Consider the following 26,365-nt stretch of genomic DNA (forward strand, 5'->3'; position numbering starts at 1 on the left):
ATACTAACGATCATCTCCGCTTAATGCAATGTTATTTTTGCAGGAATATCTAGCAGGATACGCTCTAAGCATCATGATCAAGGGACGCGTCTTCACAATTATGGCAAGAGCTTAATTGAAGATAGACGTTGCACAGGATATGGAAACTTGGCTTGATTTATGGGCGGCTATTTAGGCTAGATTGTATCTCATTTCTAAAGGGGTAATGAGCTGAATATTAGTTTAGCTACCTAAAATAGGTCACCTACACACGTATAAGTACCACTCTTCCTCATTCGGAAGGACACACACGACATACAACGCAACTCTCACACACTTAGACGCTCAAAACAATAGTGATCCTTGTACTCAGCTCATTACTATCCGAAGTTGTAATCATATTTTTCTTATATTGAAGTTGGTGATCGGTAATTGCCATCACCCGAGGTTTTTTATGCCGGAGATCATACATTGATCAAGGGCTTTTTCCTCGTATAAATCATTGTGTCTTTGCATCTTTATCACAGAAGTAGGGATGGCAATGGGTCAGGTTTGGGACGGGTTTAGGTAATCCCAAACCCAAACCCGATTAGATAAGCTTGTCCCAAACCCGTCCCAAAACCCGTCGGGTTTCTAGCGGGTAAATACCCATCGGGTATCGGGTATACCCGCGGGTTTCGGGTAAACCCGTTAATTTAAAAAGATTACTCGTTGGGTATACTCATCTTAAAACCCATTGGGTATCTATCGGGTAACTACTAACCGGTTACATTTTGTTTTGTTATTATAAAAATATATATCAAATAACTACAATGTATATGGAATAGAATATCTATATGTGTAAAAAATGGATGTATCATATATATACATATTAATAATATAAAAGAAATTATATTGGGTATACAATCGGGTAAACGGGTATACTTTATCGGGTAATTGGGTCGGGTAAACGGGTATATCACTAAATCCCAAACCCGTCCCAAACCCGCGAAAAAAATAAAAACTATTCCCAAACCCGTCCCAAACCCGATTAACCGACCCCAAACCCGTCCCAAATGTGTCGGGTTTTGGGTTTACCCATCGGGTTCGGGTTTGATTGCCATCCCTACACAGAAGTGATCCTTTACTTTCATAATTAGCCAAGCATCATACCCCGTTTACATAAAGTTTGGTTACATTATCCTTGTGTGATTTTTGACCAAAACAATGATGATGTCATGGTGATGTGTCATCAGGAATAGGTTCGCGCCTCTTCATGCTTCGCGTGTCGAACTCTGGGGCACACGACGGAGGAATGTCATGATGTTGGGCTTGAGCCGAACCTAACCAAGTCGAACCAAATCGAATCAAACCGAGTCGAGTCGCGTCCACATAAACTGTACCAACAAACTCCCCCTTGGACGTTACTCGTGAGGTTCGTTTTCCGTGTCTTTCATGTCGGAGGATCTTCAAAGTCTTCACGCGTCGTAAGTAGAAAGTGTATCAACAAACTCCCCATTTCATTTAGGATGAGTGTTAACAAACTCCCCCTTAAAATAAACTCTCCCTTGAGTTATGCTCATGAATCTTTTGATCTTCAGTTCTTTAGATCCTTGTGGTGTTGATGATAGGTCAGCGGCAACTCGATCATCTTTATCTTTTGAGTGCCTCCATGTCGTGTCTTCATTCCGAAGCTTGTCATCGAACATGTTCTCTTCGCCTTTAGCATCTGCACATGCAAGAAATCTAAACACGTAAGGAGAACAACCGCTTGGAATATAGTTAACATAAACGAACGGAACACATCAGTTTGAAAGTCTAACACATTTTTATCAATTTTAGGTTTTGACTTTCAAAAACTTGCAAATTTCGACCGTTTACGAAGATTCAGACATTTTGGTTTCCGTTCAGGTTTCAGGTAACAAAGACTCGAGTTCCAACATCAGGCGATCGAAAATAAGATAGAAATAAAATCTTTTTGGCTTTTATAAAGTTTATACTAAAACACACCTAAAATATTTTTGGAATTTTTGAATATGTGAAATGTAAAGACAGAAAGCAGTAAATAAATACTTACAGACATTAATTTTGTGAGTTTCGAGGGTAAGAGAATCATATCAGTGTACGGTGATGCCAAAACGCTCTTGTTGTTCATTCAGTTAATATTAAGATAAGCATCCTATAATGATTATCGGTATTGTTTTCCACTTAAACTCAACTTATCAGATGTACTCGTGGCGAGGGGATACGATTAGTGTATGATTTATACTTACCGACCAGTGTTCATCCACACACGACACATTCCCGTATCAAGGTATGCACGAGAGTTCATCTTACTGGTGAGTATACCATTTATCATCTGTTTTGACGTATAAAATGTGAGATACTCACTTATTTTGGATGAATACAAGCCCTATGTGATTAAATCACTTATTGATGAGGAACTTGATATTCGATGCATGAGGGCACAGGAGCAAGTCCGTGAACAGGTCAGTACTAACGTACAGCAAAGAAACGAACTTGACTCCCGGATAAACTGTGATATTTTATCACTTATTGATTAGGACATGTGATTGTTTATCACTTATTGAGGTCGTATGCAAAATGTACACGTATGTATGGTATCATGGAAGATCTAGACTTCGTCTCCGTTGTTTTCGGTAAAAGAAGCAACTATGATACCCAGATGATAAACAACATAAAGACCACGTATCTCAGAACCTCGGCAATCTATCAAACGAAATTTCGGTACCAAGACCATATGCTAATGAGCGGTTCCCACACAGTCTTTAGTCGATTTAGATTTATATCACCCTGCACACTTTAAAATGATTGTGAGCCTACCGATAAATCTTATATAGAGCTGCTTATCGTTTTTCATTTTAGGTTCAAAGAGGTTTGGACAGACCCCTAATGTACTATCATTTTCTCTTTTTCTCGCCAGGAAACTCATTTTTGTTTTTCTATTATTTTTGTGTTTTTGAAAATTTTCGATGTTTTTGTATTTTTAAAATTTTTCAATGTTTTTGTATTTTTCGTTTTTACTCCCCCTAAAATGCAAAAAAAAAAAAAGTAGGAGAAATTAAGAAAACACAAACACATATTTACAAAAATGATTTTCCGATGTTGGTTTTACTCTGGCTTGACCTTAATGCCGTTTACCATTAATAAAAAGTCAAATCGTGATTTGTCAAATGCTTTGGTAAAAAGGTCAGCACGGTCATCGGTGTGGACCTTAACAACATCGATAAGCCTTTTATCAAAGCAATCACGTATGAAGTGATATTTGATTTCGATGTGTTTGGTCTTTGAATGCTGCACAGGATTTCTAGTGATCTGTAAGGCAGCAGAATTATCAACGAAAATAGGAGTAGATAGGAATTCAAAACCGTAGTCGCGCATTTTTTGTTGGATCCACAGGACTTGGGAGCAACAACTTGTGGTAACAATGTATTCAGCTTCACAGGTTGATGTAGCGACACAAGTCTGCTTCTTGCACTGCCATGTGACTAGGCGATTTCCTAAAAACTGACATCCAGCCGTTGTGGATTTGCCGTCAATTTTGCAGGCCACCAAAATCAGAATCACTGAACGCGATCAAGTCGAAACTATCATCCCAGGGTACCAGAGACCGGTGTCCGGGCAACCCTTCAAATAGCGAAAAATCCTTTTTACGGCTGTTAGATGTGAGGCCTTCGGGTTGGCTTGATAGCGAGCAAGCAGGCACGTAGGATACATTATGTCGGGCCTCGAGGCTGTGAGATACATAAGAGATCCGATCATTGTGCGATAGAATGAAGAGTTAACGCTTTCACCCTTGAAGTCCGGAGTAATCCCGTGATTCTGCGGAAGTGGGGTACCAATGGGCGTCGCTTCGGACATCTGGAACCGGCTCAAGATGTGTCCGACATATTTAGTTTGATGGATGAATATCCTAGACTCCGTTTGTTGAACTTGCAGGCCCAAAAAGAAGTTCATTTCCCCCATGGTGCTCATCTCGAATTTCTCCTACATAACACGCTCGAAGTCCCTACACAAAACATCGTTAGTGGAACCAAAAATAATATCATCTACGTATACCTGAACCAACAGAAGATCTCCATCTTTTTCTTTGATGAAAAGCGTGCAATCGATAAGACCCCGGCGAAAACCGTTCTCTAGCAGATAGTTAGATAAGGTTGCGTACCAAGCTCTCGGTGCTTGATGTAATCCGTAGGGAGCTTTGTTGAGCAACCAAACCCGATTAGGATGAATAGAATCTTCAAAACCCGGAGGCTGTTCGACATACACCTGTTCTTCAACCACACCATGTAAGTATGCACTTTTCACGTCGATTTGGTAAACCTTGAATCCCTTGAAGGAAGCATAGGCTAGAAAAATCCGAATAGCTTCAAGACGTGCAACCGGAGCATAAACTTCATTATAGTCTATCCCTTCAATCTAACTCTAACTGAAACCTTGAACAACTAATCTCGCCTTGTTTCGAACAACTATTCCAAGGTCGTCTTTCTTACATTTGAAAACCCAATGGGTGCCAATCTTCTTGTAGTTTTCAGGCTTCTCAACCAGTTTCCAAACACCAAGCTTCTGGAATTGTTGCAGTTCCTCCTGCATAGCTTCCACCCAAGAATTATCCTTTAACGCTTCTTTCCAAGACTTTGGTTCTTCTTGTGAGACATAACACGCGAAGGACCAATCATTCTGTAAACCCGATTCTCTGATCGCTGCATACAAGCCACCATTGTTGTTGTTTCTCAACTGATTTCTCGTCTGCACACCAGTATGAACATTACTAATGATGTTTTGTTGAGGATGGGTATTATGGATTCTTGTTTCTTGATTATCTAGAACTGGAACATTTATACCCAGATTGTTGAAGTTGAGATCAACAACCAAATCAATACCCTGAACTGGCGAAGAGGATGATGCAGTAGCTTCAGCTGATTTAGGGCAGTCCTTAGGGGGTGCTGCCTCAGAAGTACCATGCACTGCTGTTGCAGGAGCTTTTTGGTCTGCATCGAGAAATTCATGATCCTCTCCTCTGAAGATTCGTTCAGTTCAGCAGCATCGTGAAAATCCTCATTCTCTAGAGCATTATTGTTAACTGATGATGATTCTTGATTGTTGACAATAATTGGATGAACCAACAGTGAATCTGTTGTGTTGTCACTCTCGAAAAACATCTGTGCCGCAACATCTACTACTTCTTCTTCAATATTGATCGAATTGAAAAAGTTATCGTACTCGAACATCCATGGCTGACCTGACATTTGACTGGCAAGGTGTGCCTCTGTACTCTGACTTCAGACCACTCCTCGATCCTTTTCGTTTCGAGATTCCAAACTCTTGAATTTGGGGTGGCATACCCAAGAAAGTATCCCTCAACTGCTTTTGCCCCAAACTTTCCATCCGGATTGATCATAGTGCAAGGAGCCCCAAACGGTTCAAGAAATTGCAAGTCTGGTTTCCGTTTGTGAAGAAGCTCAAAGCAGGTCTTCACTGCTAGAAAACTGGCTTTTTGACACCGCGTTTTTGGTTGCAAAATGGTAGCAATTGTCCTCTTGCCACCATTTTGCAACCGAAAGTTTGGTGGCAAAAACACCCGTGTCAATTGCCCTAATGTTACCAAATAGCGACCGATTTTATATTTTGCTACCACATTTTGCCACCACAAAAATGGTCAAAATTATTTGTGACCGCTCTACACCAGGCCTTGTTTGCTATCGAGTTGTGACGGTTTTTTGCCACCGTTTCGGTACTATTTAGCCACCAATATTGCCACCATTTAGCCACCACTTTGATTTAAAGTTTGCTACCATTTAGCTATTTTGCCACCATAAGGGCGGTCGCAATTGTACTTTTCAATTGCAATTTCTTTCCTTTCCCGCTATTTTATTTCATAAACCTACTAATAATAATGATCACATTTTTAAATAAATTGAAGCATTTATCAAATTTTCAATACTATATAAAACATTCCACTTAAAAATACAAATTAGAACATCAAATACCTTATTTATCCTAACATAACACATATGCAAAATAAAGTGTTCATAGCATAACTCGATGGTTACATCTTTTGAGACCTAACTTTTAACATTGCTTTACTATTTTCCATCCTATCCAGCATCGCCTCTTTCTCCACCTTGTCTTTTTCCTAGCTTCAATGTTTTCCATCCTATCAAGCATCAGCCTCTTTCTCCGCCTTATATTTTTTCTTTTTTCATCGCCAACCCTGCAATAATTTCATTCAATCTTTTGTTCTCTTCTTTTTTCTTAGTCCAGCTCAAAAGGTATTATAGTATGTTCCTACACCACACATAATTCAAATCTTTTACTGAGCCTCTACCAGCAGTGAACTAATTATTATCGCATATGTTGCAAAAGTGAGACTTACCAAATGTTTAGAAGAGGCATAAGTCTGTAAGAATATCCACCCAACCTTCATGCAAAGCAACTCCTGCATCCACAAGAAAACATTTTAACGCAAATTCAAGTACAAACAAATAACATAAAAACTAAATCTGGTAATAAAACATCCATAATGTTGTTCAAAGATAAAATCACAAAAAAACTACTTTTTGGATATATTTATATGGCAGCATGTCTTTCCACATTTCACTTGCATTTATAGCTATGACTAGTAGACCTGGCAAACGGGTCGGGTCGGGTCATGCGTCAAAACGGGTTCGGGTCAAAACGGATCAATTAAAAAAAGGTTGTTTTGGTTTGGGTCGAAACGGGTTCGGGTCGGAACGGGTTCGGGTTCGGGTAGGAACGGGTTTCAGGTCGGGTCGATTAAAAAATGTTTTTCTAAAGTGATTGTACATCAAGGGGCAATTTTGTCGGGTTGAAACGGGTCTGGGTTGGTTCGGGTTGAGTACTCTGCATATGTTATTCAACAAATGACAATCCAGCTCTTAGTGTTTCTTCATCTAAAGAGAGTATCAGTTAAAAATCACATAATCGCTTTCAAAAAGGCGTATCTAAACACTTTTTTACATACCTTATTGATGTATATTGTAGGACCCTCGGAGGTTGAGGTTAAACCTTATCCTTGTTATGTTAACACACTAGCAAGTGCGGAATCCAAGCTAGAGTGCAAACCGAGATGAAACAAGCACAAACACAAGACACACAATGTTCACCGATTAACACCACTTGTATTAATACGTATGAAAGGTTCGGTTACAAGCTCAATGTTTACAAATCTGTTTTGCAAACTCTCTAAGTGTGTGTGTTCTTGACAGAATACCCTCTCTATCTCTCGAGTGTCTATCTTTCTGTCACTTGTGTCTCTAATGAAATGAACACACTACATGGGTATATATACCCAAACACAGGTTGTCTGTCCGAAGGATCCGATAGATTGATCGAAGGATCATCTATCGATGTTAAACCTGTCGAAGGATCTAAACATATCTCGAAGGATGATCTATCGAGTTCAATCATCATCCATCGAAGTTTTATCTTTCGAGCTCATCGAAGGATCTAAACTATCCTTCGATGTTACATCCTTCGACACAGACAAGTTACAACCATTTTCTAACTGTTTGGCCAAGTCAAACCGGAGGATGGTTGACTTGGTCAAACTTACATCGTGACCGAAAACAGACAAAGTACAGACACAAGTGCACCAACAAACTCCCCCTTGGCTGTAGCTTTGTCTTGATCTTGATCATCTTTGATCTTCGTGTCTTCAAGACTCTGATGTCCTTTCAAGTCTTTAATGTCGGAGGATCTTCAAAGTTTTCACGTCTTGAAAGCAGAGAGTGTATCAACAAACTACCCGTATCATGTAGGAAGTGTGTTGACAAACTCCCCCTTAACATAAGCTCCCCCTTGAGTTATGCTGGTGAAAGACTTGATCTTTATAGCTTGAGATCCTTGTGGTGTTGATGATGGTCAGCGGCAACTCGATCATCTTCATCATTTGAGAGCCTTCACGTCGTGTCTTCATTCCGAAGCTTGTCATCGACTATGTTCTCCTTGCCTTTAGGATCTGCACATGCAAGAAATCTAAACGCGTAATGAGAACAACTGCTTGGAATATAGTTAGCATAAACAAGTGACACACGAATGACCTTGTTTCAATCAAACACCGTCCGACAGTTTGAAAGTTTAATAAATTTGTCAATTTTATTCTTTAACTTTCAAAACTTGCAAATTTCGACCGTTTATGAAGATTTAGTCAATTCGGTTTTCGTTCAGGTTTCAGGCAACGAAGACTCGAGCTCCAACATCGTACGATCGAAAATAAAGTAGAAATAAAATCTTTTTGGCTTTTATAAAGTTTATATTAAAACACACCTAAAATCTTTTTGGTATTTTTGAATAAATTAAAAGACAACAATTTTAATATCCTTTGAGTGTTATCAAACGACATCACCGCTAATGTCGTGCTGATATGCACCAAACGAAACTGTTTAAAATAAAACAATAAAAGTTAAGCAGTAAATAAATATATACAGACATTCTTTTTGCGAGTTTCGAGGGTAAGAGAATCATATCAGTGTACGGTCATGTCAAAACACTCTTGTTGTTCAGTTAGTTAACAATAAAATAAGCATCCTATAACAATTATCGGTATTGTTGTCCAGTTAAACTCAACTTATCAGATGTAATCATGACGAGGGGATACGTTAAGATATGATTTATACTTACCGACCGGTGTTCATCCACATCACGACACATTCCCGTATCAAGGTATGCACGAGGGTTCATCTTACCGGTGAGTATACCGATTATCATCTGTTTGTCCGTATATGATGTGAGATTCTCACTTATTTTGATTTGAAAACAAGCCCTATGTGATAGAATCACTTATTGATGAGGAACTTGATTTTCATATGCATGAGGGCACAGGAGCAAGTCCGTGAACAGGTCAGTACTTTCGTACAGCAGAGAGACGAACTTGACTCCCGGATAAATGTGATATTTTATCACTTATTTGTTATGGACATGTGATTGTTTATCACTTATTGAGGTCGAATGCAATATGTACACGTATGTATAGTATCATGGAAGATCTAGACTTGCGTCCCCGTTATTTTTCGGTAAAAGATACAACCATGATACCCAGATGATAAGCAGCATAAAGACCGAATATCTCAGAACCTCGGCAATCTATCAAACGAAATTTCGGTACTAAGACCATATGCCAATGAATGGTTCCCACCTGGTCTTCAGTCGATTTAAGATTTATATCACCCTGCACACTTTAAAATGATTGTGAGCCTACCGATACATCTTATATAGAGCTGCTTATCGTTTTTCATTTAAGGTTTAAAGAGGTTTGGATAGACAACTGATGTATTATCATTTTCTCTTTTGCTCGCCAGGAAACTCATTTTTGTTTTTCTATTGTTTTTGTGTTTTTGAAATTTTCGATGTTTTTGGATTTTCCGATTTTTGGATTTACTCCCCCTAAAATCAATAAACTAAGACAAATTTAAAACACAAAGATATTTACAAAAATGATTTTCCGATGTTGGTTTACTCTTGCTTGACCTTAATGCCGTTTACCAATAATAAAAAGTCAAATCTTGATTTGTCAAATGCTTTGGTAAAAAGGTCGGCACGTTGGTCATCGGTGTGGACCTTAACAACATCGATTAGCCTTTTCTCAAAGCAATCACGTATGAAGTGATATTTGATTTCGATGTGTTTGGTCTTCGAGTGCTGCACAGGATTCCTAGTGATCTGTAATGCAGCAGAATTATCAACGTAAATAGGAGTAGTTAGGAATTCAAAACCGTAGTCGCGTAATTGTTGTTGGATCCAAAGAACTTGGGAGCAACAACTTGAGGCAGCAATGTATTCAGCTTCGCATGTTGATGTAACGACGCACGTCTGCTTCTTGCACTGCCATGTGACTAGGCGATTTCCTAAAAACTGACATCCAGCCGTTGTGGATTTGCCGTCGATTTTGCATCCGCCAAAATCAGAATCACTAAATGCGATCAAGTCAAAGTTATTATCCCTAGGGTACCATAGACCGGTGTCAGGGTAACCCTTCAAATAACGAAAAATCCTTTTTACAGTTGCAAGATGTGAGGCCTTCGGGTTGACTTGATATGTGGCAAGCAGGCACGTTGGGTACATTATGTCTGGCCTTGATGCTGTGAGGTACATAAGAGATCCGATCATTGCGCGGTAGTATGAGGGGCTAACAGCTTCACCCTTCAAGTCTGGAGTAATTCCATGATTTTGTGGCAGTGGGGTACCAATGGGCGTTGCATCAGACATCTGGAAACGGCTCAAGATGTCACCAACATATTTAGTCTGATGGATGAATATCCCAGACTCAGTTTGTTGCACTTGTAGGCCCAAGAAGAAAGTCATTTCCCCCATAGCACTCATCTCGAATTTATCCTGCATAATGCGCTCGAAATTCCTACACAAGACATCATTAGTAGAACCAAAAATAATATCATCAACATATACCTGTACCAGAAGAAGATCTCCATCTTGTTCTTTGATGAAGAGAGTACAATCGATAAGACCTCTTCGAAAACCGTTCTCCAGCAGATAGTTAGATAAGGTTGCATACCAAGCTCGTGGTGCTTGATGTAGACCATAGAGAGCTTTGTTGAGCAACCAAACCCGATCGGGATGAATAGGATCTTCAAAACCTGGAGGCTGTTCGACGTACACCTCTTCTTCAACCACACCATGTAAGAATGCACTTTTGACGTCCATCTGGTAAACCTTGAATCCTTTGAATGAGGCATAAGCCAGAAAGATCCGAATTGCTTCCAGACGTGCAACAGGTGCATAGACTTCGTTGTAGTCGATCCCTTCTATATGTCGAAAACCTTGAACGACTAAACGTGCTTTGTTCTGAATAACCACTCCACGGTCGTCCTTCTTGCATTTGAAAACCCATCGAGTGCCAATTTTCTTGTAGTTCTCAGGTCTTTCAACAAGCTTCCAAACACCAAGCTTTTGAAATTGCTGCAATTCTTCCTGCATGGCTTCAACCCAAGCATTGTCTTTCAACGCTTCTTTCCACGATTTTGGTTCTTCTTGTGACACGTAACACGCGAAGGACCAGTCATTCTGAAGACCAGATTCTCTTATTGCTGAATACAAACCAGCATCTGGTTGTTTCTCAGCTGATTACGCGTCTGCACACCGCGATGGACATCTCCTATAATATTCTGATGGGGGTGGGTATCATGAATCCTCATTTCAGGATTTTCTGACACACGTGCATTGATACCCAAATTGTTAAGATTAAGATCAACAACCAACTCTACACCTGGAATGTGTGTAGAGGTGGATGCATTCCCTTCAGCAGTGTCTACATTCTGCACATGCGGTGTATCAACAGAGGCACCTTGAACAGGAGCAGCTGGAGCCGAAGATCCTTCAGCTGCATCATGATATTCATCATCTTCAGAAGATTCATTATAATCAGCAGCATCTTCATAAACCTCATTTTGAACCATATTGTTGACAGACGAAGAAGCTTGTGGGTCAACAACAATAGGTCTAACCAAAGGCGAGTCAGCAGCGTTGTCACTTTCCAACAACATCCTAGCCGCTGCTGACTCTTCGTCAAAGGTTGGCAGATTGAAGGAGTCAAATAGTCCATCATAATCGAACATCCACGGATCACCCGGAGCCTTAACAGGACTCGTGTACCTTTGAACCCTCACTTCACTCCATAGCTCAATCTTTTTGGTAGCCAGATTCCAAACACGAAAATTCGGAGTAGCATGTCCAAGGAAGAATCCCTCGATAGCTTTCGCTCCAAACTTTCCATCCGGCTCAATCATAGTACATGGAGCACCAAACGGTTCTAGGTAAGAAAGATCCGGTTTCCTTTTCTGAAGGAGTTCGAAGCAAGTTTTGCCATGTCTCTTTACTGTAAGAACTCTGTTTAACGTGTAGCATGCAGCCGATACAGCCTCCCCCCAGAATTGAATAGGGAGTTCCGACTCTACTAACATTGTTCTTGCAGTTTCTATAATCGTCTGATTCTTCCTCTCCGCGACACCATTTTGTTGTGGAGTATAACGAGAACTGTACTCATGAAGAATGCCTTTAGAAGTACAAAACTCATCCATAAATTGATTCTTGAATTCGGTTCCATTGTCGCTTCGGATCCTCTTCACTTTCAACGAATAGAGATTCTCCAACATTGTAAGAAGATCCTTGAGGATGCCAGGAGTTTCACTCTTGTGTGCCATGAAGGATACCCAAGAAAATCTAGAATAATCATCAGTAACAACTAGACAATAAGCATCTCCGAATGTTGTCTTGTGCTTCATAGGTCCAAAAAGATCCATATGAAGACGTTCGAGAGGTATGCTGACAGTGTTGATTTTCTTCAAAGGGTGAGACTTCTTTGTTTGCTTCCCCTTTTGGCACGAGACACAGATATCTTGTAAATGAAAACTTCTCACAGGCACACCATTCACAAGATTATTTTTCACCAAATGGTTCATCTTTCTCAAGTGAATGTGTCCCATTCTTCTGTGCCAAGATATAGACTCCTTTTCCGTGGCATTGGAGACAAAGCAAGTGACTTGTGCTGATGTTGTAATCGCCTGGCTCATGTCGAGAATATAAAGATCATTAACTCTCGGAGCCGATAAGAGAATCCGTTCTTGTGGAATTTTGAATCCAGGTTTCAGCACATAGCAGCCGGCATCATCAAAATGCACGGAGAATTTTTTATCGCAGATTTGCGACACACTGAGAAGATTGTGATCAATTTGCTTAACATAATTGATCTTATCGAAGCACACAATACCATTGGAGATACTTCCCTCTCCAGTGATGTATCCGCCTTTGTCTCCCGCAAATGCGACATACCCTCCTCTAATATTTCTCACGTCGTATAAGAGCCGTAAGTCGCCAGTCATGTGCCTGGATGCTCCACTATCAACAATCCAGTGACTATTAATAGTTCCTCCTGGAACACCCTGCACATGTCATTTAAAAACATCAGTTGAGGATGGGGACCCAAGCCTTAGTGGTCTTGGGTCGTCCCTGAGCATCACGAAACGTGATATCAATCTCTTGATGGTTTTCAAGAACAACTGCTCCCCCTGAATTGTCACCCGCCTTAGGTAACCAAGTTTGTTTTTGCCTACCAGTTTGAGTGTTGTAAACAGTTTTTGAAGCTTCTGGTTTTACAGGTTGTGACACACTTGGTTCCCTTTTAACAGTTTTATCTTCAGATTTCAAAGCTTTTTCAACAGTTTTCATGTTCTTACGTCGTTGTTTAGTTTCTTGTTCTTTTACTGTTCGTTTATCATGTTTAGGTGAAACTGACCGACGTTGAGGATGAACTGTTTCAGGTGGAGCTTTCTCAACAAATTTATTCTTTGGAGCATTTGGGCAGTTTTTGATGATGTGCCCAAATTCTCCACATTTAAAACATGTTCTCCTTTCAACAAATTTAGGAGAACTTGATTGACCACAAGATGTCGAACCCGTGGAACCTGAGGTACTAGCCTTTTCATCACACCCATTTGTGTGTTGAGTGTAATTGTTATCAATGTTACGTTTTAAGATCGTGACCTGTTGTACAAAATCTGTGTTTGATTTATTCTCAAAAGTCTCAATCTTATCAGTACCTGTGGATGCCACGAATTTGACACTTTTTGCTTTCTTTTGAGATCGAGCTCCTTTTGTTTCAGATTTCATCTGAGAGACTTTATGCTTTTGAGCTCGTTTGACTGGTTGTTTACCATTAGAAGCACTAGGTTGTTGAGTGGTTGAAGATTTTTGATTACCAAACTGTTTTCTAATCTCAGCCTTAGGAATTGGATCACATTGTGTTACAACAATTCCCGGAAGTGTTTTTCCCAAAAATTTGTTTGTGTTGTCTTCAAAGACTTTATCAATCAGAGATTGATTTACATTTTTAATTGGGAAATCGTGATCTGAGTAGATTTTATCATCTCCAACCAATGTATACAACACTTTACTGCTTTTAACAGTAGACACACATGTCTTATCAACTTTGACAGAATCAATCACTTGTTTCTTAACAGATGGGACATCAGGAGTATCAGGATCACAAAGAATGTGATTCTCTCGTGGAATAACTACTCATTTCATCTTGTTAAGTGATTTATCCTGATCACTCACATCCAATGCTGATTCATCATCCGATGTCTCATAGTCCTCAATAATTGGAGGACTTTGCTTCATAGATGCTGAAGTTTCTTGTTGCTTAGAGGATGTGTTTGAAGAATTGTCCGGTTTGAACCCTAGGCCAGTAGCAAATTCCTCAAAATCAAGAGGCACACTGGGTTCATACCGAGGCATTTCCTCCTCATCAGGCATCTTGGTATAGTTATTCATCAAAGGGGGCGGACACTTCTTATACCCTATGCCTTTTTGATTTCCCTTCGGTTGTTGAACATCGATGATGTGATCAAGCACAAATTGGGAGTTAGAATAACTCTCCAATTTTTGTTTGATCGCATCATGCTCACATTGGGCAATGGCTAATTGCTTCTTAGTTTCTTCCACAATGTTAATGTATTCATTTATACTTACTTGCTTGTGGTAAACTACTTTGTTCACTTCGGACACATTTTTCTTTAATGTTTCAATTACTGATTTAAAATCTTTTTCGTTCCGAGTTAAAGCCATATTTGCCTCTTTGCATTTGGAAAGTTCAATAACCAAATTTTGATTATGACTATGAAGCTTTTCTAGTTCAAGCTTCATTTCAGCACATGATTCACAAACACTAGGAGCAGGAGGTTCAGAATTTACCTGACTCGAAGAGGCTGACACATTTGTCATAAAGGCAGTTTGAAAAGAGAAAGATCCGTCTTCAGAAAAGAACTTTTCCATTTCCCTGGATGTAGTAGCAGCCTTCTTGATCAGAATTGATTTCTGACATATGAGCTCATCAGCTTCATTCAATAAATCCTCAACACTAGAACCTGCTTCCTCCTTCACATCAGACTCTGATTGATTATCCCTAGAAACAGAGCCTTCTTCATCAGAACTTCCAGAATAACCAGAACTGTCATCACTTTCAGAGGACTCTTCTTTATGAACATGCTTGGTGTGATTGATGATCTTTGCATAACAAGTTGTTCCACTTCCTTGATCACCTTCACCAAACTGCACAGACCAGTCACATCCCTCATCAGCTTGAACAGTCAAAGCCCGATTGGGATTTGAAGTTCCAGGCTGGCCCTGATTGTTATTAACTGCCACAATCCTCCTTTCACGGTTTTCTTGCTGGGCATTCACATTTGTGGTACTCGTCGGGTTTCTGAAAGGGTTGTGATTGCCTTGTTTTGTTGGTCGAGTGCACTCACGTTTGAAGTGCCCTTTATTACCACAATTGAAGCATGTAACGGCGTTAATATCAAACCCATACTTTGTATCTTTCTTTCCTTCCAACGAAGTTCTTCCGGTTCGAGCCATGAAATCTTTTGCCCTTCTTACTGCACTAGCAAAAGCCCATTTGATATCCATCAACTCCATTTCTTCCTTGTCGATCTGTTGATAATCTTCATTGGTCATGTTGATGTTTCCAAGCTGACCTGCAACCAAACCACAGTAAGCACTGACCATTGTATTGATAATTTCCATATGCTCCTTAGCAACTTCAATGCTGATGCGTGAAAGGTTTGAATTATCGACTCGAATTGTGTTAGGGTTTTGAGGTTGAGGATTGTTTGTATAATGAGCCTGTTGTTGTTGTTGTTGTTGTTGTGGTGGTTGGACTTGTGGCTGTGTTGGGACGGGAATGTAAGATCTTGGATCAAAAGCCGGAGCAGCAGTTGATTGAGGAAACGGAAAGGAACTTGTGTTGGACACAAATGCAGTTTGCAGTTTAGGTTGCTGAGCTGCAGTGGATCTTGCCAAAGCATCGAAGCCTGGAAGGTACATTTCTGTATTCTGAGGAGCGGGAGCTCGCTTTGCCTTCCTGATTTCTTCATCATTTTTATGTTCCAGCTTCTGAATGAACTCATAGATGTTAACCGTGTCTAGAGTTCCAGTATGCTTCAACAACTCAATAAAAGAACTCCACTTTGGAGGTAAGGCATCAGCAAACTTATTCACAATGTCTTGTTGAGTAGAAACAACCCCATAAGCACACATTTCACTAATCAGATGATAGAAACGTGTTGTCATATCATTTAGAGTTTCGTTTTCCAAAAACTGAAACGATTCAAACTCTTTCTTCAACAAATCATGACGAGACTTTCGAGTAGCTGCATTGCCTTCTCCTCTAGCAACTAAGGCATCCCACAATGTTTTCGTGGTCTTGAAGTAGGAGAACTGATGATAGATATCTTTGTTGAGTGCTTGTGTAAGTGTAGTAAAGGCCTTTTTCTCCAATTCATAAGCCTTCTTGTCATTTTCGAGCATGTTAGCATAACCTTCTGAAGTGGACGCTGCAACCTCAAGATTATCATTGAATGCATTGATGAAACATGTCCAAAGATCGGTGCTTTGCCCTTGAACATACGTGTGAAAGCGGTTTTTCCATGATGGAAAGTCGTTCATATGGTTCAACTTTGGTGGACGATTGTTGCTGCCCGTTTCGCTTTCACTAATCAAAAGATTTTGAATGCTTTGACTTTGATTGGATACCAATGCCCATTGACTTGGACTGATTGATGGCGGTGGAAACATACTTTTCGCCCAAGCTGCAGCAGAGGTTAGTTCTTGACTAGATTGTGAGTCAATACTCCAGTCCCAAGGACTTGTACAACTCATTTTGATGAGATACTAATAGAAGACCTTAAAAAACACAAACTTGTTAAATTCAAACATACAAGAATCGAAAGATACTATATGTTCGAAGGATCAACAGTGTTCGAAAGATCACTGTTGAATTTCGAACAACGACTTCGAAAGATTCTCCAAGACGAAGGATCCTTATCTTTCGAATAATAACTGTAGCTCGAACAATATATCCTTCGAAAATATTCCTTGGCTCGAAAGATAGATCACAGACTTCGAAGGATGTTCGAAGGATCAATATCTGTCGAACCTCCTCTGATCGAAAGATAATCTTTCGACTTCGAAGGATATCTTTCGAACTCTTCTGACACAGCTGACACGAAAAGTGACAGGTTGGTGAAAAGGTGATGGGTTGGTAGAGATCTTTCAGTAGAAAGGTATGGTCAGACCATACTTTTTCACCAACTCAGATATGACCAATAAAATATTTCTTAAAAAGGAAAGACCTTATCCAGAAACCGGTCACCGGAGTAAGCCGGAAATATGGCCGGAAATTACCAAGTTTCTTAAAAACAAGTTTTAAGTTACCCAAACCTTCCCTTAACACACCCGGTTAGTTTAGAACACGTTTTTATGCCAAGAAATGCGAGAAAAACACTAAAAACGGGTGCTAAACAAACACTCCAAAGTCTTGTACAAACCCGGTTTTTAACAAGGAAAAGAGCCACGGCTCTGATACCACTTGTAGGTCCCTCGGAGGTTGAGGTTAAACCTTATCCTTGTTATGTTAACACACTAGCAAGTGCGGAATCCAAGCTAGAGTGCAAACCGAGATGAAACAAGCACAAACACAAGACACACAATGTTCACCGATTAACACCACTTGTATTAATACGTATGAAAGGTTCGGTTACAAGCTCAATGTTTACAAATCTGTTTTGCAAACTCTCTAAGTGTGTGTGTGTTCTTGACAGAATACTCTCTCTATCTCTCGAGTGTCTATCTTTCTGTCACTTGTGTCTCTAATGAAATGAACACACTACATGGGTATATATACCCAAACACAGGTTGTCTGTCCGAAGGATCCGATAGATTGATCGAAGGATCATCTATCAATGTTAAACCTGTCGAAGGATCTAAACATATCTCGAAGGATGATCTATCGAGGTCAATCATCATCCATCGAAGGTTTATCTTTCGAGCTCATCGAAGGATCTAAACTATCCTTCGATGTTACATCCTTCGACACAGACAAGTTACAACCATTTTCTAACTGTTTGGCCAAGTCAAACGGAGGATGGTTGACTTGGTCAAACTTACATCGTGACCGAAAACAGACAAAGTACAGACACAAGTGCACCAACATATATGAACCGAATTAGAGTTCTATCAATATAAAAAACCACAATTATGTAATTTCAAGAAATGAAACAAGAAAACATAATAGATCAAAATGATAAAATCCCAAGTTCGCTAGTTGATGATCATAAAAATGATAAAATCTCAAATTAGCTAGTTGATTCATGCAAGCTATCAGCACCCTAATCATGCACAAAACAGTTAGTTGATGATCATAAAAAACATAAAATTCCAAATTCGCTAATATAATAGATCAAAATTCAAGCAGCAATCTGCAAAAACATGAACGAACCGACCTGAACCCGACGGACCAACCCAAAACCTGAAACATTCCAGATGGGTAATGGGACATGTATGTATTAGTTTTAAAACGTTTGTGGATACGGGACATAGACCTATAAATGAACCGAACGAATACAAATGGGGGCATGTTCGTGTTCATTCATTTAACTTTAACCGAACACGAGTCTGTTTTATTACGTTTTTTAGTACCTCGACAATCTTCATGCCATCTCTTTCCTCTTCTACCTCCACCCCTGAAAAGCAAAACAGGAAACAAAATTAAAAGAAAAATATTCTCATTTCTATTTCATTTTTCCATTCATATTATGTAACACTGACCGAATATCAACATACGCGATATCCCAACCGCGATCTAGAAGGCTCTTTAAACTTCAGTTTTTTTTCTTTTTTTTTTTTTTTTTGTGTGTAAATCCAGATGTGGGTTGTATTTACCTAATCTGTTGGCCTTACAAAATTTTAATTAGCCACACCCAACTTGATTACAGAAGGTATTAATTAAATAATGTCTTACCTGATTAACCGTAGTCGAATCTAGCTTTCACTATAGGAATAAATCTCGAAAAGGTTGTAGCCAAAGCTGTAACAAATTAAAGATCATTAGTTAATTGGTGAAACTTAATTAGGCTCTATGTAATGCAATTGAAAACTTTCATGATAAGATTTTTTATAGTTAATTACCTAGTTAAAAAAGAGAAATCCCCATGATGTATAGCTCAAATTGGTGGCCTAAATGGCTAGCAATCCAATGAATCCCAAGTGCAAGAAATCCAGCAAGAGTAGTGCCAAAAATTCTATTCAAAGACTTGGACAAAGTTCCACCTGCAATTTTTATACACATTAATAAACACTTACTTTTAAACTTATAAGTAAAACTCATGTTGGTTAAAGTGTGTATTAGAAATTAAAAAGAAGTACCTACCAACAGTATATTCAAAGACGACAACAACGGTCATAACAGCCCAAATGGCACTACCACCAACACCATCATGCAACGGTCTCATGTAGTAAAACAAAGAAACGGCGATTAAAGCGATTCCGACTTTAAGACTATGCAAGAATTTTCTAGGGTCATCTACTCCGAGGTTCCACGCCTTCTTTATAAACATCTACACTCTCATCACAAACCGAACCACCAAACTCTTTAAACCGTCCCACAATCTCATCACTCCATATTTAGGCTCGGGCTCAGGCTCAAGCGGCATGGATGCAGGTCAAGTGCTGATTAGATTATGCATATCAAATGGTTAATGGGATCCTAGGCAGAGTTTATTTCGTCGATACTTGCATGCTAGAAGCCAACAGCTGGTTTGTTACCAACATAGTCTGAACAAGAGATATATATCATTTTAAAAACTAGTTCTTAATTACAATAAACATTAGACAAAGACAGCATCAAAGAATTGCCTTTACACTAACTTTTTTCTGGTGCAACATGCCACTACTGTATTTTGATCTCATTCAATATAAAACAATATTGTATTTGATCTCATTCAATATAAAAAATGTAAACCAACTTTTGGTTTTATTTGAAAAGGAAAGGAGTTAGGTCATGAATGGTAAGTCTGCTCTTTTAACTATAAAAAATTTAAAAACTAGAGAATATATATATTATGTTGATCCTTGTAATCTTGGTTTGATTGTTTGAAGTTAACAAGTTAAAATTTTATCTATAAATATTTTTTAATAACGATCGCCTCAACACGTGATGTGCGCGCCTTGTGCGTAGCAATGGATTGCAACAAGTTTTTTAAAACCAAGCTTGTAATCTATTGGTCTAACAGCATAACATATTCGAAATATAAACACCTAAACCTTAAACTTATCATTCTTAAATCCAATAAGAAAAAACTATGGCTCCAAAATGTAACCGTAGTCCTGCTTTAATCAATAACACCATATCTCAAGCATAATAATCAAACACATATACACAAATACAACTATGACAATCAAACAGATGTCAACAACGAACCTTAGGAGCAGATGAGTGTGAAGATCGAAGTGGATTTGACTTAACATTCCGTGGTGAAAGCGCCGGTTGACCATAAGCCGAAGAGAGAGAAGAATCACGGTCCGCAATGACGCTATAATCGCTTTAGCAGCCAGAGGCGGTGTTTCTGACGCGGCGGCGCCGTCTTCTAGAACCGTCGGAGAATCGTGACGCCTCAAATTAGGGTCAGGGTTTGCAAATTCTTCTACAGAGGTTGAATCGGTTGCAAAACGTATGGGAGCGGGTTCTTTGAAATTGCTTCTGCAAGAGGCTTAGTTCCTCGATCAGCAAACGTATGGGAGCAAAGTTCTTTGAATTGCTAGACGTAGGGGAGAGGATGAGAAGCAAGGATTAAAATTTTGGGAGGGAGTTATTTGGTTGAACCCTAATTGACTTTTGAGGCGCGCAGATTCATTAAAAATTCACTCGTCTATTAGAATTTTCATGTTGTCACCAATAACATAGTCACAATTAACAAATACTTTTTTATTTTTCATGTTTTTACGTATTTTTCTCACAAATTGCCACCGAAAATAAAAAGGTGGCAAAAATTGCAACCACTTTGATACCATATCATGACAAATACACTTATTTTCATTTTCGTGGCAAATTGGTGGCTAAATTTGCTATCATTTTTTGCGGTAGCAAATGTTGGTCACAATTGCCCAATTTTCTAGTAGTGCTTGTTGTGCCTTTTTACTATAAGGACTCGGTTCAACGTGTAACATGTAGAGGCCATAGCTTCACACCAGAATGGACTGGTCAATTGTGACTCTACCAACATAGTCCTTGCAGTTTCGATCAAAGTTCTATTCTTACGCTCAGCGACGCCAGTGTATCTAGCACTGAATTCGTGAAGAATACCTTTGGATCTACAGAACTCCTCCATGGCATGATTCTTAAACTCGGTACCATTGTCACTGCGTATGCGTCTAACTTTCAAAGTATACAAATTCTCAATCGTAATGATTAAGTTTTTGATAATTTCGAAAGTTTCACTCTTGTGTGCTATAAACGCCACCCAAGAAAATGTTGAATAATCATCCGTCACTACGAGGCAGTACGAGTCATTACTGATGCTTTTGCGATTGACAGGACCGAATAAATCACTGTGCAACCGTTAAAGCGGCACTAGAACTGTGTTAATCTTCTTTATCGGGTGCGATTTCTTTCTTTGTTTCCCTTTCTAGCACGAGACACAGACGTCTTGCAACTGAAAATTTTTTACAGAAACACCATTTACTAACTCATTCTTCACCAGATGATTCATTTTCCTTAGGTGAATGTGTCCCATTCGTCTGTGCCAAGAGATTATTTCCTTTTCCGTGGCTTTAGAAACAAAACATGTTACTTGTGCAGACGTTGTGATTGCTTGGCTCATATCAAGGACATACAAATCATTAACCCTTGGTGCAGATAAGAGAATCCAATCTTTCGGGATCTTGAAACTGGGCTTCAGCACATAACATCCATTAGCATCAAAGTGCACTGAAAACTTCTTATCACAGATTTGAGAAACACTTAGAAGATTGTGATCAAGTTGTTGCACAAAGTTGATCTTGTCGAAACTGACAACCCCGTTGGAAACCATTCCTTCACCAGTAATATACCCGCCTTTATCTCCAGCAAAAGCAACATAACCTCCTCTAATAGTTTTAACGTCGTAGAGAAGCCTCATGTCACCTGTCATGTGCCGGGATGCCCCACTATCAACAATCCAAAGACTTCTGATAGTTCCTCCCGGAACACCCTGCACATAAACTCAAATGATCAGTCGGAGATGGGGACCCAAGCCTTCGTGGACTTGGGTCTTCCATTTTCATCGACAAAAGTTATTTCGACTTCGCGATGATTTGGAAATGGTGATGCTCCCCCTGAGTTTGTGCCCAATTTAGGTTTCCATGTCTGTTGAGTTTTACTAGTTTAATTGTTTGAAATTTTAACTTCATGATTGTTTGAAGTTTTTTAAATTTTTGAAATTTCCGGTTTGACTGAAACAGGTTGTTTTTGAACCACATCGGTTTTAAGAGCCTTTTCAATTACCTTGATTTGCTTGCGTTTCTGTTTCTTCTCCCTTTCTTTCACAAGACGGGAATCTTCTTTTGAAGAAACATATCGCTTTTGGTAATTTTGCTCATGGGGAACATCAACTTTTGCTTTTAACTTATGAAGATACCGACAATTTCGAATTATATGTCCAATTTCACCACACTTGAAACATGATCTTCGTTCAACAAACCCCGAAGTATCATGTTGATGTCTCGTTGATGAACTTTGTGATTTCGAAGTACTTGTTCCTGAATTGTTTTGACCATCTCTTTTCAAGTTTTTAATTTGCTTAACATAATCTATGTTAGATTTGTTTTCAAATGTTTCGATTTTATCCGTTCCCTTTGACTTCACAAAGTTCACCTTTTTGTTCTTCCTCTGGTTCTGTTCCTTTCGACCTTGAGTTGTCGATTTTCCTTTTGTTTTAATGTGATTTTGCTGAATTTTCTCTGTTGGTAATTTCCGATTGCCATATTGTTTTCGAATTTCAGCTTTTAGAATCGGAGGACATTGAGTTACCACAACTCGTGAACTCGACTCTCCCAAAAACTTACTTGTCGAATCCTCAAAAACTTTTCAGATTAAAGATTGATTGACATTTTTAATCGGAAAATCTTTGTTTGAATAAACTTTATCATCACCAACCAGAGTGTACAGCAAATTCACACTCTCAGATTCTTGTGCAGAAGTAGACTCAACCTGAACAGTCTTAGCTGGTTTTGTGGGAGGATCACATAGAATGTGATTCTCGAGAGGTATGTCCTCTTCTTTGGTAACTGCTTCAGACTGTGTAGAGTTAGTATAATCGGATTCATCATCTGAAGAATCAGCATCCTCAACAATGAGTGGGGGATCCTGATTTTGTGCAGCAGTTGATACTTTCGTATCTGCTGACACATCCGAATCTGATGATACTTCCTTTTGGTAACCAAGTCCAGCTGCAAATTCCTCAACATTTAAAGGAACACATGGCTCAAATTGAGGTTTATCTTCCTCATCAGGCATTGCGGTATAATTGGGTCTGTACGGTGGAGGACACTTTTTATATCCAATGCACGTGACATCCTTTTTCTCCTTCTGTATGTCAATGATGTGATCTAGCACATACCTAGAGTTTGAGTAACTATCTATCCTAAGCTGGATCGCCTCATTTTCACATTTGACATAGGCCAACTCCTTTTGCGCTTCCTCGAGCCTAGTGATGTAATTGTTTAAAGCAGTTTGTTTTCTTGAAACTGATTTTACTAGCTCGGTTTTATCTTCCTTTATTATGTCAATTACTTTCTTAAATTCTTTTTAATGATTTTTGTGGAACAAGTTGGCCTCTGTGCATTTTGCGAGATCCACAACCAAACTTTGATTGTGGATAAATGTCACGTCATACTTGCTTTGCAAATCATCATATTTGCTTTGCAAGTCAAACAATTTCCCACCCAAAACAACACAATTATCACATTTATCAGTTTTAGATTCATCGACACATACCTGACTTGATGAACTGCCAACATTAGCCATAAAGGCTGAATGATGAGAAGAAAAGAAGAAGAATAAGCAGCTTGATCCACCAGAATAGATCTTCTGTCATTTCCTGCTTTAGCTTCCCTTAATAGCTCCTCAACATCTGCATCAATGGACTCATGTGACACTTCATCCGTGTTGTCTTCTCCTGAACTTGAGGTTTCCTCATCTGAGCTCCCACTATAACCAAAACTGTCTTCATCAGAAGATTCTCCACCACACGTGTGTTTTAGATCTTTAACAACTTCAGCAAAACACGCTGTTCCACCCTGATCACCGTTACCCAACTGAATCGACCAGTCACAACCTTCATCAATTTGCACCACAAGAGCTCGGTTGTTGTTTGATGGACCTGCTTGATGAGTATTGTTTGCAGGCATTAAGGCACGCTCGTCATTCCTGGGTTGAGTCTGATTCTGTTGATTGCCTTGATTTCTGAACGGATTCTGGTTCCCATGCTGAGCTGGCTTCGTACATTCCCGTTTGAAATGACCCCGTTCACCACAATTGAAACACTTGACCGCTTGTTTATCGAACCCATACTTGGTGTCCTTCTTGCTTTCCAAGCTGGTTCTACCGGTTCTTTCCATGAAGTCTTTTGCTCGCCTCACAGCACTAGCAAATGCCCACTTGATATCCATCAAATCCATTTCATCCTTATCTATCTGCTGATAATCTTCCTGAGTCAAATTGATATTCCCAATTTGCCCTGCTACCAACCCACAGTAGGCGCTCACCAAAGTGTTTAACAGCTCCATATGTTCCTTTGCCACTTCAACACTCACTTTCGAGAAACTTGAAGTGTCTAGCCAAACCGTGTTTGAATTAGTTGGTTGACTAGCGTTCACTGTTGATGAAGCGTTTCCATAGCAGGCTTGTTGTTGACTATTGTAGTTTGGATCAAGAAATGATGGTACTCCAGTAGACGACTGATAGCTTTGCTCTGGGGCAGATGGTTTTGGTGTTCCATAAATATCGGTGCTCGAGACGAAAGCCGTTTGAAGCTCAGCATGTTGAGCAGGTTTTGTAACTGTGTTGTTCCCTCCACAATTTCCATAGTACATCTCGGGATTTTGTAGAACCGGCACTCTTTTTAGCTTCCTGATTTCCTCTTGATCTTTGTTCTCCAAGAGTTGAATGAAATCATTGATGTTGGTTGTAGCCAGCGTGCCATTATACTTCAGAATCTCCAAGAAACCATTCCATTGAACTGCCAATGCATCGGCAAACTTTGTGACAACCTCTTCCGGAGTTATCACTACCCCAAAATTACCCATTTCACTCAACAGATGATAATATCGACTTGCAAGATCTCCCAACGACTCCCTTTCCATACACATGAAGCCGTCGAATTCCTTTTTGAGCAGATCATGTCTCAGTTTTCGTGACGATGCATTTCAGTGACCTCTCGCCTTCAATGCATCCCATAGACCTTTTGTCGTTTTGAATCTCACAAACTGATGATAAATATCTTTGTTTAAGGCTTGAGTTAGAATTGAATATGCTTTCCTTTCTAAATCATATGCCTTTTTATCTTCGGCATAAAGATCTCCAAACGTTGCAGCATTTGAACTGGCTTCTTCAAGTGCTTGATCGAATTCCATGGTAAAAGATAACCACAACTTCGTGTTTTGCCCAATAACATACATATGAAACCTTTCTTCCAAACCGGATACTCGTTCATATGCATCAGTTTCGGTGGACGGTTGCTACTACCGGTTTCATTTTCGCTCAAAAGAAGACTTTGTATACTTTGATTTTGGTTAGTAATAAGTGCCCACTGGTTTGCCGTAATAGGAGTCATTTGTGCTGATGACGACGTTGTGGGAGACTGAGTCCATGAAGGTACTAAACCTTTACCCGTATACATATCCGCATTAAGGTCAGGTTCCCAACCCCACCAATCTGAACTCATGATGTATTAACCAAATCACACCTTCGCTGAGAAATAACTATGATACAAACAGCCGATGTTTACTTTGAACAATACCAGGCCCAATGCAAATTCTATGAAGTCCAATGTAAATTCAACGAAGACTTAAACCCAATTTATTTATTTATTTATTTTTTGTAATCGGCCCAAATTCAATATTGGCCCACTAGGACTAACTGATGCAATACTAAAACAAATGGCCCACGAAAAGTTGGACTGATATTTTGTAAGAATTGATTAAACCTTTTGACCAAAATTCACTAACAGACAAAAAGAAACATATTTCTAAAAAGAAGGAATGATCTTGTGAAATCACGTGTTTTCTCAGAAAGTTGGTGGACTATTTCTAATATAAGGAGAATCTGGTTTACAAAGTTTGTAAAGTGGTTTGATGGAATACTCTTTTTGGAAGGATACATACACACGAAAAATCAACTCCTTTTAGAAAACTTTTAAAACTTATCTCCTACAATGAGATTCAGGTGACATTTCCCGGCCAAACACCTCACCGGAAAAATTTTCCAAACAAGATTTTTGCAGAAATTTTAAGAAAAAACACGTCTTTTAACTTATCTCCA

The 26,365-nt window shown here is 39.3% G+C and overlaps 1 long non-coding RNA gene across 2 annotated transcripts; it reads right to left on the reverse strand.

Moving 5' to 3' along the window:
• Nucleotides 1–5,992: 5,992 nt before the first annotated feature.
• On the reverse strand, nt 5,993–20,685 carry LOC110897418. 2 transcript variants are annotated; one of them, XR_002568621.2, is made up of 6 exons: nt 20,270–20,685; nt 19,220–19,623; nt 18,979–19,119; nt 18,812–18,877; nt 6,356–6,418; nt 5,993–6,267 (listed from the first exon to the last, which is right to left on the reverse strand). It is a non-coding gene; the product is annotated as an uncharacterized LOC110897418 (long non-coding RNA). The 2 variants fall into 2 exon arrangements; XR_004876013.1 differs by lacking the exons at nt 5,993–6,267; nt 6,356–6,418 and adding an exon at nt 18,010–18,533 and having other exon boundaries at nt 20,270–20,684.
• Between the last annotated feature and the right edge of the window lie 5,680 nt (nt 20,686–26,365).

This window comes from Helianthus annuus, chromosome 13 (genome assembly GCF_002127325.2).
Source record: "Helianthus annuus cultivar XRQ/B chromosome 13, HanXRQr2.0-SUNRISE, whole genome shotgun sequence".
Taxonomy (NCBI): Eukaryota; Viridiplantae; Streptophyta; class Magnoliopsida; order Asterales; family Asteraceae; genus Helianthus; species Helianthus annuus.